Source organism: Uranotaenia lowii, chromosome 2 (assembly GCF_029784155.1).
Source record: "Uranotaenia lowii strain MFRU-FL chromosome 2, ASM2978415v1, whole genome shotgun sequence".
Lineage (NCBI taxonomy): Eukaryota > Metazoa > Arthropoda > Insecta > Diptera > Culicidae > Uranotaenia > Uranotaenia lowii.
This window is the reverse complement of record NC_073692.1, coordinates 400413649-400426322: the sequence shown is the minus strand read 5'-3', so window position 1 is coordinate 400426322 and position 12674 is coordinate 400413649. Positions and strand designations below refer to the sequence as shown.

The 12674-nt window shown below is 35.9% G+C and overlaps 1 protein-coding gene across 2 annotated transcripts in view; it reads right to left on the bottom strand.

Annotated features, from left to right (window-relative positions):
• Window positions 1-12310, bottom strand: part of LOC129748600 (probable G-protein coupled receptor Mth-like 14) — a 52143-nt gene extending 39833 nt beyond the window's left edge. The window contains exon 1 of one of the 2 annotated variants that reach the window (XM_055743260.1): window positions 12047-12310. The gene's annotated coding sequence lies outside the window, so the exon portion shown is untranslated. The remainder of the gene's footprint in view (window positions 1-12046) is intronic. The other variant, XM_055743259.1, reaches the window with a different exon arrangement.
• Window positions 12311-12674: the final 364 nt, after the last annotated feature.

The window sequence follows — 12674 nt, the reverse complement described above, 5'->3', positions numbered from 1 at the left end:
AAATATATGAAAACTTTGAGTGGAATACATTATTTTCTAATTTAGCGTTAAAAAAAGTCTATTCAATGGCAATTCGAGTTTTTTTTTTCAGCTGCATGTAATCAATGGATTATCACATCTTACTGTGGCCGAGTAGGGAATAAAGAATAAAGAATAAAGACTACATAGATCAGCTACGGAATGCTAAAAAAAAATTCACTTAATTTCCAAGAAAGCTGAAGTTAGAAGCTATACGTTGCACATAAGGTTATATTTTATTTTTTTTTTATTTTTTTAAGATCATGACCACAAAAAATGTAAAAAAGGTGGTGTTAAAACCGTACTTTTCAATCAATAATCCGTCAAACCTGTTAAAGTAATACCAGATAAACTTTTAAGAAAGGATTGGAAAGTTGACGTAATTTGGCACAATTTCTGTATCTTTTGATTTTAAAAATACGTAGCATAGAATTTTTGAAGATTTTTCAAAGGTAGCTATTTTTAGAACATTTTGCCAAATTGCAATTTTTTCAGATTTTGTTGCACCAAAATTCAACTTTGTACTGGATTTTGAGTATATCAACGCAAGATTTCCACGATAACAAGAAAGTCAACTTCATATCGATTCTTCTGGTGTAAGTATATAAGCGATGCGATAATTCACAAAAATATGAAAAAAAAAATGTGAGTAATTGTGAGAAATTCATTTTTTTTATTCATACGTCCGATTGTGATCAGAATATCAATTACTGCTTGTTGAACTTCTGCTAGCATAGCAGCAGCAGGTTTCAGGCAAGATTGAGAACGAAATAAAACGTAGGTACCGGTAGGATTGAGCGGATTGTATCGTCAGTTAGCCCAGCGGGCGTTGTTTTCTGTTGAGTCGATGTGAATGAAACACAGTAGACGATTGAAGAAGATCTGAGAGAGCTGTTCATAGTATTGAACGGCTTGCAACGCGTCGTGCCGGTAGTCTCGGCATTTTTAATAGCCAAAGGTCTGGATAGGTATAAACTAACTTCAATGAATGGGCAGTGGTGCTCACTCAATTCTAACTATATTTTTCACAAATTGTAAAAAAGTTTGAAATCAACATTGATTTTTTTTTAATATTCCCTCTTTAGAAATTTGATTGTACATATAAGAGATCTTTTCTTCCAGAAGAGCTTCCTTAAAATTAATCTCTCGGTAGGCTATGCTTCAATGGCGCCCATCGTTATTCGCACAAATCGTTTATGTTCGCCGTAAATCGAGCGTGGATGCGTTTTCCCGTTCGTTGACGATAGAGAATACAGCAAGCAATCTTTTCTGGTGTAGGTTCCTATATTTAAGGAAAGGTAAATCATCGTAACGTGACATTGATGACACCATTTGTGTCGCTAGACTCTCCTTCTTTGACTATCGCCGCATACCATATGTGTAGCACAGCCGGTTCCGGTTAGGTTTTAATCCCTTTTTTTCAAATGTTTACGTCGATATTAATGTTTCCGGTCGTTTGGGCTCTGTTTTGTCAGAATTAGATTTAAAAGCTTGAATCCTTAAAGTCTCTTCATGTGAAAAGTTTGTTTTGAGCCGTAGTATAATTTTTTCGGTTTTCCGAAAAACAGCTCCCAGAAAGTAGATTTTTGGTCAAATTTTTTTTTCCAAAATAACACCAGATGTCAACATTTCATGTATTTTTAGGCATCAAAATTAAAATTTCGATTTTCCGGATTTTCTTTGATCCCCCCTTACGTGATTTGATCTCGACATCATCTTACAAAATTCCCGAGTGATATGTTTTGCAATCTGATCAAATTTTGATTCTGAACTTATAAACTGAAGTTTGTATCTTGATCTAAAATCTTAATCTGTATTCTTAATCAGAATTTTTAAATTGGAGTCAGCTAGAAATTTTTGTCTAGCGAACTTATCTAAAATTTTGGATTCAAAATCCAGTTTTTGATAAGAAATACTCATCATACTCAATTCTTCATTCAAAATTCTAAATCCAAACATTTTATCATAATTGAAAATTTTGTATGTTTTTAAGTTAAGATTTGAATATTGTATTCCTAATCAGAATTTATGTATCGAATGAGTAAGGTTGAGTAAATGAGGTTTAGCATCTGCTTCGGAAGCTTTTACTCAGCTCGAAATCAAGCAAAGCAAACATTCAAAGTATTTGCTTAGTTTGGTATGAAAAAACATTTGCTTTGAATTAATCAAAAAAAAATGTCCGGTTCTTCTTACGCCCACCACTTGCACCGCTGACATCGTGGCTATTTTAGCCGTACTTTTCCATTTTTCTGATCGTCTACTTTTAAATTACTTAAGAAAACTAAAGATTCTGCTGGTTGGACAACCCTTTTTCTAAAAGCAAAAGCTACACAGCAAAAAAAAGTATTGCGATATTACATCAAATACCTGCACATAACTTGAGTCGCAAATGGTACCTAATTTACATTGTCTTGATGTACCCGGCTGTTTGGAGTTAAAGAATATGTTTCGTATCGCTGATCCATAGGGGTCAAATTTCCTAAAAAATGAAAAATAGTGAAATTATTTTTCAAGCTGTGGGTTTGCTTTTATTTTTAATTAATTTTGGTAGTAGGGGAGAGTGGGGTATCGTGGGCCACTTTTAATATCTCAGATGTGTGTTGAGGTAAAAATCTCAAACCAACTGTCATCGTCGTCGCTTTGCGTGTGCATATATTTCTATATGTTGTTGACTGAAATACGCATCATATGCTTCTTTTATTCATCAAGCTAAAAAAAAGTTAGAAAAATTTACTTACATATTTAAAAAAAAATCGCTAATTTTATCGATAAGGAAACTAAAGTGCATAACAAAAATATACTCATACGCTTACGATCTTAGTTTTGTCATGATCTTTCACTTGAAAAAGGAATTTTTGATGAAACATCAATAAGTCACACAAACGCAACCAATTTGCAAATCATAGCTTGTGGGGAATCGTGGGCCACACATCTTGAATCACCTATATTTTTATGTTTTTATATACATTCAGAACTTTAAATACGTTTTACCTATCTGTAAAGTTTTCTTTTGCCAAATGAAGAGTTATGAAAAATATTTCGTCCATCCTATATAAGAAATTTTGCCAAAACGTTCGCGAGCCAGGTTTTTGGATCTATTCGATCATACACAGCTCTCTTTTTTTATTTCATCATCTGAAATTTCTTTAAAATAACGAAATGAGTTATTAAATCACAGTTTTGGGTTAACTCATAAACTTTGCATGTTATATGGTCAATTTGGGTTTGGTGGCCCACGACTCCCCACCATTTTTCAAAATCCAAAAAATATTGCTTTTTTTAAACAATTAGAATTTGGAAAAAATAACTTTTTAAAATTTTTAAAAAAAATACCTTATGGTACCTTGAAAATGTAGAAAACCATACCATATTTTATTATCATTTTTTCTTAGAAAACCATTTTCTGAAGAAGTTATGAAACAACGAAAAAAGTGGCCAATGATTCCCCACTCTCCCATACTTACAAGCCAAACAAATACAGCTGAAGTCCATAATCCGTTTCTTAATTTTTGAAATGAAATCAAATTTTAACGTCAACAAGCGAAAACATTGCCTACTTGATGCGATATCACATAGAAGGTAACAACTTATAACCTTAACAATAACCTTGTGGACATTGAAACAAAATCCAATGTCATTGATTCAAGTAAATTATGTATTGAACCGAATTCATTTTTTATTAAAACGCTGTGCCAAATCTTTGAATCAAAGTATTTAATTTGAATTCAAAGAATTTTTTTTCGACTTAAAATCAATGTAAATGATTCTTTGATTTAGATTAATTTTCCTTTGGAATAAAGTATTTGTTTTTGTTCCCGTGCAGTCTCAGATGTTATTCTTATTCCTTTTTTTGTATTCGTTTCAAAATTGTTTACAAAAATGATGTTTTGTGACGAAGGTGAAGTGAATGTTCAGCTGCCGCTGCCACGGTCAACACATTCTTCAAATTCTTTTTGGTGAACGGTGGTCTGTCCTCCACGACGGCGGCGGAACACGAACCAAACAGGAAAAAACAACCCGTCAGAACCGAACCACCTATGAACCGGCACAGGGCACCGGAAGGCTTAGATGGGACGATCCGGCGTTCGAATCTTTCGACAGCTATGAGGGAAGAATCGATAGTGGACGCCTACACAGCAAAAAATTTCTAAAAGTATACGGAATCTAAAACACGAGTGATCTATTTTTTCACAAGTATAATCATAAAAAGATGTAATTTTCCACTCGTTTTGATGTAATTTTAGTCTTTTCTCAAAAAGCGAATGAAAATAAATTGTTTTGATATAAATTTACATTCTATGATGTAAAAATAAAGTAGCCAATGAAATTTATATCACAAGCAGTGTAAAATTATATCTGATTGATTTAATATTGACTGAAACTGTTTGTGCCATTTGCCAGTCGAGTTATTTTTCGGAAACCGATGTGTCTTCATTCTAAGACGAAGCTCCATCATCTGTATGGTAAAAGGTTTTTAAATTGACAAATGATGTTATTGAAATTAATCATTTGTTTCTCGATTACAGCGATGGCAGATTTTGAAGTGGCAGTAGGGATCTGGAATTTGATTCCCAGGAGAGGAATTTGTCTGAACAATTCGAGGCATTTGAGGCACCCGGCAGTGACGTATGGATCCGGACAGTCCGGAACGGAATTCCCTTTGGTCCCCCAGTGACCGATTAGAATATTACCAGAATGGACATCTTTGTTCTCAACAGTGCCCCAGCCTGGCAGTGCTCTTGATGGTGGGTGTACTTTTTTTTCTTTACTGTTTATGTTTTTTTTTTAAATAAATGTTTAACAACAGTAAGCTATAGTGTATTTTTCTACTCAAACGATTCATAATATCCCAATATTTCATAAAAATTTCTAATATTCCGAAAAAAATCTAAAATTTTACATCGCTGTGTATTTTTACACGACAATATGCTGTTCTCTTTTCGTGCATCGTTTTTGGTCTAAATTTACACGCCTCGATGTAAAGATGATGTAATTTTAGATCATAAACGGTGTTCCGTTTTCGTGCATCGTTTTCAATCTAAAATTACACGATTTTTTCTTGCTGTGTAGGTAGGTCTTTCAAAATCAATTAAATTCCCAATAAACCGTCATCGTAACATTTTTTTAGGGCAACCAATTGGAATGTACTGACTGTTCCGGTGCTTCGGCTAAGCGGTTGTAATCTTCCGATCCAGTCCAAGGAGACTCAAGGTTTGGCGTCGAACTGGAACTGTCCGTCAACGAACATCCTTTGATATTTTAACAGTAAGTATAGTTTCGGGAAGTTTTTTTTCCTTCAGTGACATGTCAATTCCGCTGTGGTCTAATTAGACTTCTATTTTCTATTTACAGATATGGCTGAAACATCTTAAAGTGTTGTCCTGAGAGGCGAAGTTTGGACGATGAAGCCTAACGAATGGACAATGAAGCCTCATTTTCAAACAGTGATATTAGGTAATTGAAATGTAAAACATATAAACATACATCTATATATATAAAAAGCAATTTCTGTATGTTTGTTTGTTTGTTTGTTTGTTTGTTTGTCCTCTATAGACTCAGCCGTCTTAAGAGCTAGAGGTCTGAAATTTGGCATGGATGCTCATTAGGACTAGGAAAGATGAAAAATGTTTTCAGATTTTTGGATGACCCCTTCTGAAGGGGGTCGTCCATACAAGACAAATATTGTTTTCGCGTTTTTAGTGGAATTTTTCGTCGGATCATGATGAAAATTTGCACATGGGTGTTTTGAAAGATAAGAAATTGATTTCAGGTATTGAATTTGGGGTCAGGGGTCGGCAAAAGGGGTCGTCCATATTAACTTTTCAATATTTTTGTGATATGGACGTTAGTGTACATCGGATTGAAATGAAAATTTGCGCTCGGATGTTTTTAGGGACGAATAATCGATTGCCGGTATCAAGTTTTGTGTAAAGGGTCAGCCAAAGGGGTCGTCCATATTCACTGTTCGCTATTTTTGCGATATTGACCTTATTTTACATCGGATTCAGATGAAAATTGGTACACGAGAGTTTCGAATGACAAGCAATCGATTTCAGGTATCAAACTCAGTGTAAGGGGTCGGCAAAAGGGGTCGTCCATATTACCTTTCCAATATTTTTGTGATATTGACGTTATAATTCATCGGATTGAGAAGAAAATTGGCGCTCGGATATTTTTAGAGAAATGCAATTGATTGCTGGTATCAAATGTTGTGTAAGGGACCAGCCAAAGGGGTCATCCATATAACCTTTTCAATTTTTTTGTGATATTGACGTTATTATGTAATGGATTGGTTTGAAAATTTGCACACGGGAGTTTTGAGGGAAGGGCAATAGATTTCAGAAATCAAGGTTCGTAAAAGAGGTCACCGATCTGCAATGATCGAGTCGAAATTTGTACACGGGGGTTGGGACGGTCAATTGATTTCTGATTTCAATATGTATATCAAAGGACAAAAAAGGGGGTCTTCCATATTAACTGTTGAATTAGTTTCTGCAACAAACACGTGAGATTGTATCGCATCAAGACGAAAATTCATATACGGGGATTTTTGCTCGATCAATTGATTCCTGATTTCAAATTTAGTAGCAAACGACAGAAAAAGTGATCGAACATATAACGTGTTCCACATTTTTACAATGATTGCTCAACAATGCATTCGAAAATGCGTCTGGAAAATGCCTGACATTCATTCAAACTGTTCATGACATATTCTAAATTGAAAGCGAAACGGAGTTCGTATGGGATCAGCTAGTCTATATATATAAAAAGCAATTATCTGTATGTTTGTTTGTTTGTTTGTTTGTTTGTCCTCTATAGACTCAGCCGCCTTAAGAGCTAGAGATCTGAAATTTGGCATGAATGCTCATTAGGACCAGGAATGATGAAAAATGTTTTTAGATTTTTGGACGACCCCTTCTGAAGGGGGTCGTCCATACAAGACAAATATTGTTTTCACGTGATTGACGTTATTTTCCGTCGGATTGTGATGAAAATTTGCACATGAGTGTTTTGAGAGACGAGCAATCCATTACAGTTATCAAATTTAGAGTCAGGGGTCGGCCAAAGGGGTCGTCCATATTCACTGATTAATGTTTTTGCGATATTGGCGTTATTATACATCGGATTGTGATGAAAATTGGCACATGAGTGTTTTGAGAGACGAGCAATCCATTACAGTTGTCAAATTTAGGGATAGGGGTCGGCAAAAGGGGTCGTCCATATCCACTGATTTATGTTTAAGCGATATTGGCGTTATTATACATCGGATTGTGATGAAAATTTGCACATGAGTGTTTTAAGAGACGAGCAATCGATTACAGTTATCAAATTTAGGGTTTGAGGTCGGCAAAAGGGGTCGTCCATATCCACTGATTAATGTTTTTGCGATATTGGCTTTATTTTACATTGGATTGTGATGAAAATTTGCACATGAGTGTTTTGAGAGACGAGCAATCGATTACAGTTATCAAATTTATGGTCAGGGGTCGGCCAAAGGGGTCGTCCATATTAACAGATTAATGTTTTTGCGATATTGATGTTATTATACACCGGATTGCGATGAAAATTTGCACATGAGTGTTTTGAAAGACGAGCAATCGATTTCAAGTTTCGAATTGCGGATCAGAAGTCGGCTGAAGGAGTCGTCCATACCCAACTTTAATGTTTTTGCGATTTTGACGTTTTTCTACATTGGATTGAGATGAAAATTTTCGCATAGGAGTTTTGAGGGACGCTCTTTTGCTTTCAGGTTTCAAATCTTGACACAGGGGTCGGCAAAAGGGGTTATTATCTGTTCACTGTTTTTACGATATTCTCTTGATTGAGCATAGAATTGTAATGAAAATTGGCACATGGGAGTTTAACAGGAAATATAATTGATTTCAGGTGTCAAATTTTGAATCGTGGTCAAACAAAGGCCGTCCATGTTAGTTGCTCACTGTTTTCGCGATATTGTCGTGATCATGCATCGGATTGAGATGAAAATGTTCAGATGAGGGTTATAAACTATGAGCAATTGACTCCAGGTAGCATGTTCCATGTCAAGGGTCGGCGAAAGGGGCGTCTATATTCACTGATCACTGTTTTCAAGTTCCTGACGTAATTTTACATATAATTTGAAAAGAAAAAATGGCACAAGGGAGTTTTGAGGAACGTAAAATTAGTTTCAATTATCGAATTTCGGGCTATGGGACAGAAAAAGAGGGTTTCATTGAAAGTTCAGTGTTTTGTGCAATAGTTTTATTGGAGGCAGTTAATTGATACCAATTTAAGTGTGAAGGTCAAGCAAAAGAGTCGTGCACACAAACAAATAGTACATGTTTCTGCCATAATGTCTAGATTTTGCAACCGATCGAGAAGAAAACACTCTCACATAAATTTTAATAAAAAGCCAATCAACAGTTTAATTTGAATTTCAAGTAATAGTAATAGTAACGACTTTAAACACTGTTGAATTTTTTTCCCCAAAATTTTGGAAAGAATGTTTCGAATTCATTTTCAAAACTCAAATTGACGTACCAATGATTTAAAGCGAAACGAAGTTCGTACGGGTTCAGCTAGTAGTTTAATAAAATGGAAAAAAATAAAAAAATAAAATGTTTTAATTTTCTAACGAAAGAAATCTGGAGGTACTAGAGTTTTTAGGACCACATTAATAATGGAATCAAAGAAAGAATCCTTTCAAATTAAAATCTAAATTACTTTAAAGTGAAGGAAAATTTCATGAAAACAAACGAAAAACGACATGGTTTCGAAGAATGTCGTCTTTTGAATCGAAGAAAATTATTCATGTAAAAAAAAAGCATTTCTTTGAACCAAAGGAAAATGTATTTGAATCAAAGTATTTTTTTATTTATCCTAAAATCAAAGGAAAAAATCCTTTGTTTTTGTGGCACTTTCCTTTGAAATAAAAAACCTTTTCGCTGCGTGTTTGGCTTAGATGCAGCTTCTCAGCCACCCAACTACGCGGTTGTGATTTTTGGTGTTGTACGGAATACATTTTCCTTCACATCTGGGCTTCCGATCGGTGGTCAATCGTTCCTCTAACCGCTTAATCAATCATGAAACCATGGAATTCGCGACTCTCAACGTTTTAGCGATGAAACGATGCAAGAGATTCTTGTTCTCGTGATGAATGCGCAAAATTTTATAACGCACGAGCTGTTCTTTCGACTCCAATTCCGCGAGTTTCAATCACAGAACTTTAAAACATGCAGGATGTGAACAATGCACTATGAACTAAATCCACCCACATTTTCAATAAATTCTACCCTAGTTAATAAATTCTACTAGTAAATAGTTAGGACAATTTCATAGTGTGGCAATTTCATCGTGGACATCCTTTACGATCGTTTTCCCTGCATATCATTTTAAAAGGTCCCACATAGTTTATACTTTGTTTTGGTTGGATCTGAAATCGTGCCATTACGCAAAAACTGTTTTGCAAAATAGAAAACATAAAGGGTGATACGGTCAAAATTTGGTCAAGGGAAAACGCGTGTAAATCGGTGAAATCGTTTATTTAACAAATCAAATTAAATTTCTTTTTCAAGTTTAATAAGTATAAAACTATATATACTATATAAGTATATATAAAAAAAAATAAAATAAAGTATAAAACTCAGGCAAAAATATTCAGTTAGGCTTCCGCTTTTCCAAATCCGAATTGCCGGGCCTTACGCTTAACCCCTGCCATCAGACTATGTACAGCCACCTTTTCCACCTTCTTCGCCGCAGAAAGCCAGTTTGCCTTGAACTGCTGCTCGTCCTTAGCAGTTTTTTTGGTCTTCTTTAGGTTCCGCTTGACAATAGCCCAGTATTTCTCAATTGGGCGGAGTTCTGGCGTTTTGGGAGGGTTCTTGTCCTTGGGAACCACCTGCACCTTGTAGGCGGCGGACCACTCCATGGCATTTTAACCGTAATGGCAAGATGCCAAATCCGGCCAAAGCAGTACGGAACAACCGTGTTTCTTCAGGAAAGGCAGCAGACGTTTATTCGAACACTCTTTCACGTAAATTTCTTGGTTGACAGTTCCGGAAGCTATGAAAATGCTGCTTTTCAAGCCACAGGTACAGATGGCTTGCCAAACCAGATATTTCTTCGCGAACTTTGACAGTTTCATGTGCTTGAAAATATCTGCTACCTTTCCCCTTCCTTTTGTCGTATAAAACTCCTGTGAGGGATGAATCATCCGCACAGGATGAAAATCCCAGAAAAAGAAAAGAAGAATAAGAAGAAGTATAAAACTCCTGTCCCGGAAGCTGCTTGTAGTCGGCTTTGACGTAGGTTTCGTCGTCCATTACCACGCTGTCAAACTTTGTCAGCATCGTCGTGTACAGCCTCCGGGATCGCGCTTTGGACGTCGTATTTTGTATATCATTGCGATTTGGAGTCACTACCTTCTTGTAAGTCGATAGTCCGGCTCGTTTTTTGGCTCGTTTTTTTTGCTCGATGCACGGTTGTAGACGATACACCCAGCTTATTTGCGGCATCTTGGAGAGAGAGGTTAGGGTTTCGCTTGAAACTACCGGCAACTCTCTTTGTCGTCTCAGCGAATTCCGGTTTTCGATTTCCCCTCGATCCAGACTTCCTAGCTGTCGACAAACGTTCCTCAAACACTTAAATTACATTTGTAACGGTTGATTTTAGCGATTTTGCCAGCTTTGCGTGCGAGTAGCACGGATTTTCGCGACGCGCGAGCAAAATTTTGATACGCTGCTCTTCTTCCTTGGACGGCATTTTGACAACTGAATTGTGAATTCCAAAATCAAAATAGGAGCAACATTCTACACACACACCTTCAAAATGAGGTGTTTTCAGGTTTTTTAAATGCAAAATTGAAAGAAATACGTCAAGTTGATATTGACCAAACTTTTACCGTATCACCCTTAAATTAAAAATAGCCTTGATTTGGAAAAAAGGTGGTTTATATTATTCATTATAGATGGCACAAATGGTGCCCAAAAATAAAAGTCAAAAAACTTCTTTATAGAATACTTTATTTAAAAAAAACCACTAAACAGAACTTCACAGAAACTTTCACGTGTAAGCATTACATTACTAGGCAGCTTCGCTGAAAATTTCATAAATTTAAATCCATGCATTAAAAAGTTATTCACTAAACAAAGTGTTGTATTTCGAGGTTTTTCCAAAGGTTATACTTTAAGGACTTATCATGTGAAGAAATTATTTTCATTTGATCTTTTTTATGATAGGATGGTCTTATGCAATTAAACGAACTAGAGCATCAATTGATATAGTAAAAAAATTTTTAAATAATTTCGTTATGTGATTTTAAGATCTCTGCTATGATCGGTTCAGATGATGTTAAAAAAAAAAACTAGCAATTTGTTTAAAAATTATCCATCCAATCTTCAAATTTGTATACAATAAGTTTTTTTTTGTAAATTCGTTTTTTGAATCGGCTTATACCTTTAGGCTTCGAAGAGCCAAACTCGTTTTGTAGCAACAATAAGTTGTATCACAAAAAATCGATTTTTTCCCTTCAAAAACAGACAGACACCTTTCCCTGTTTAAAATCTCTCATCGGTTAATTCAATAAAGCCATCCATTTGTTCTGTCCAATTGACCTCGGCGCTCTCGTCGGGGCGACCGGCGTTGCGGCCAGCATAACCACGCTCAGAGCTCGTTTGCAAAACCGAAAACTACTTAGAGAGTGACTAAGTCACCATCCAGTTTCGATTCGACACCCCGGCCGGCGTTACGAACACCACAACAAACGACCGAATCCAATCAATGAACTTAAACCGCTTCCACAGTTCTGTCATCCGTTGGATTTTGTTTTTGTTATTTCTTTATCAGCAAATACCGATATGATAATATGTAGGTACTTTCATATCTTCCACATGGTTGCAACAAACGAACAGAATTTTTTGCATTTGGGGTGTTTTACATGTGTTATATGCGTTCCATGGTTTGAAATATCACTTGAGTACCAGTTAGACTCTCACTTAATCCTCACACCCACGTATCGTGATTTTATTCTTCACCTAATACTTAAACTTACAAAATTTTGTTTCACCAGTTGGATTACATAATTAAAGACAAAATCAACTATTTTACTTAATCCATACCAACTACTTTTGAGGTTTTTTTCCCTAATTTTTCTTTTGATGAAAATTTAAAACATTTTATCTGACATTGAATTAGTTCGGAAAGGGATCATCCACTGCGACCTTGAACGAGACGATCGACCCACACGACCGACAACGAACGAACTTAACCAAGCGACACGGAACCAAACGGACAGAATCCGAATCGAACTTTCGGGGATCGCGTATTTCGACTAACTGAAACCTTGTGGAACCACTACCTGGGCACATGGCGCCGACGCCCGCGAATCGAGACAAAGTATTTGTTTGATCTTATTGTTTTTTTTTTAATCAACTCAACTTATGACATCGGCTTTCCGCTAGCAGCAGTTGTGCGATTGTGGTGTGTGATTCTCCAATTCTCATTGAAAAAAATATTCTTTTCCAATCGACAGTCGTGGTGTTGATTTGGCCAGGTGAATAAAGTGTGTAGGTAGCTAGGCATACCTTCTACAGGTAGATATGTGAGAATATTATTGCTAAATCGTTGCCGTTGTTGCGTTGATAGTCGGCGGGAGAGGTGTTTCTGATTCGTATCACGCT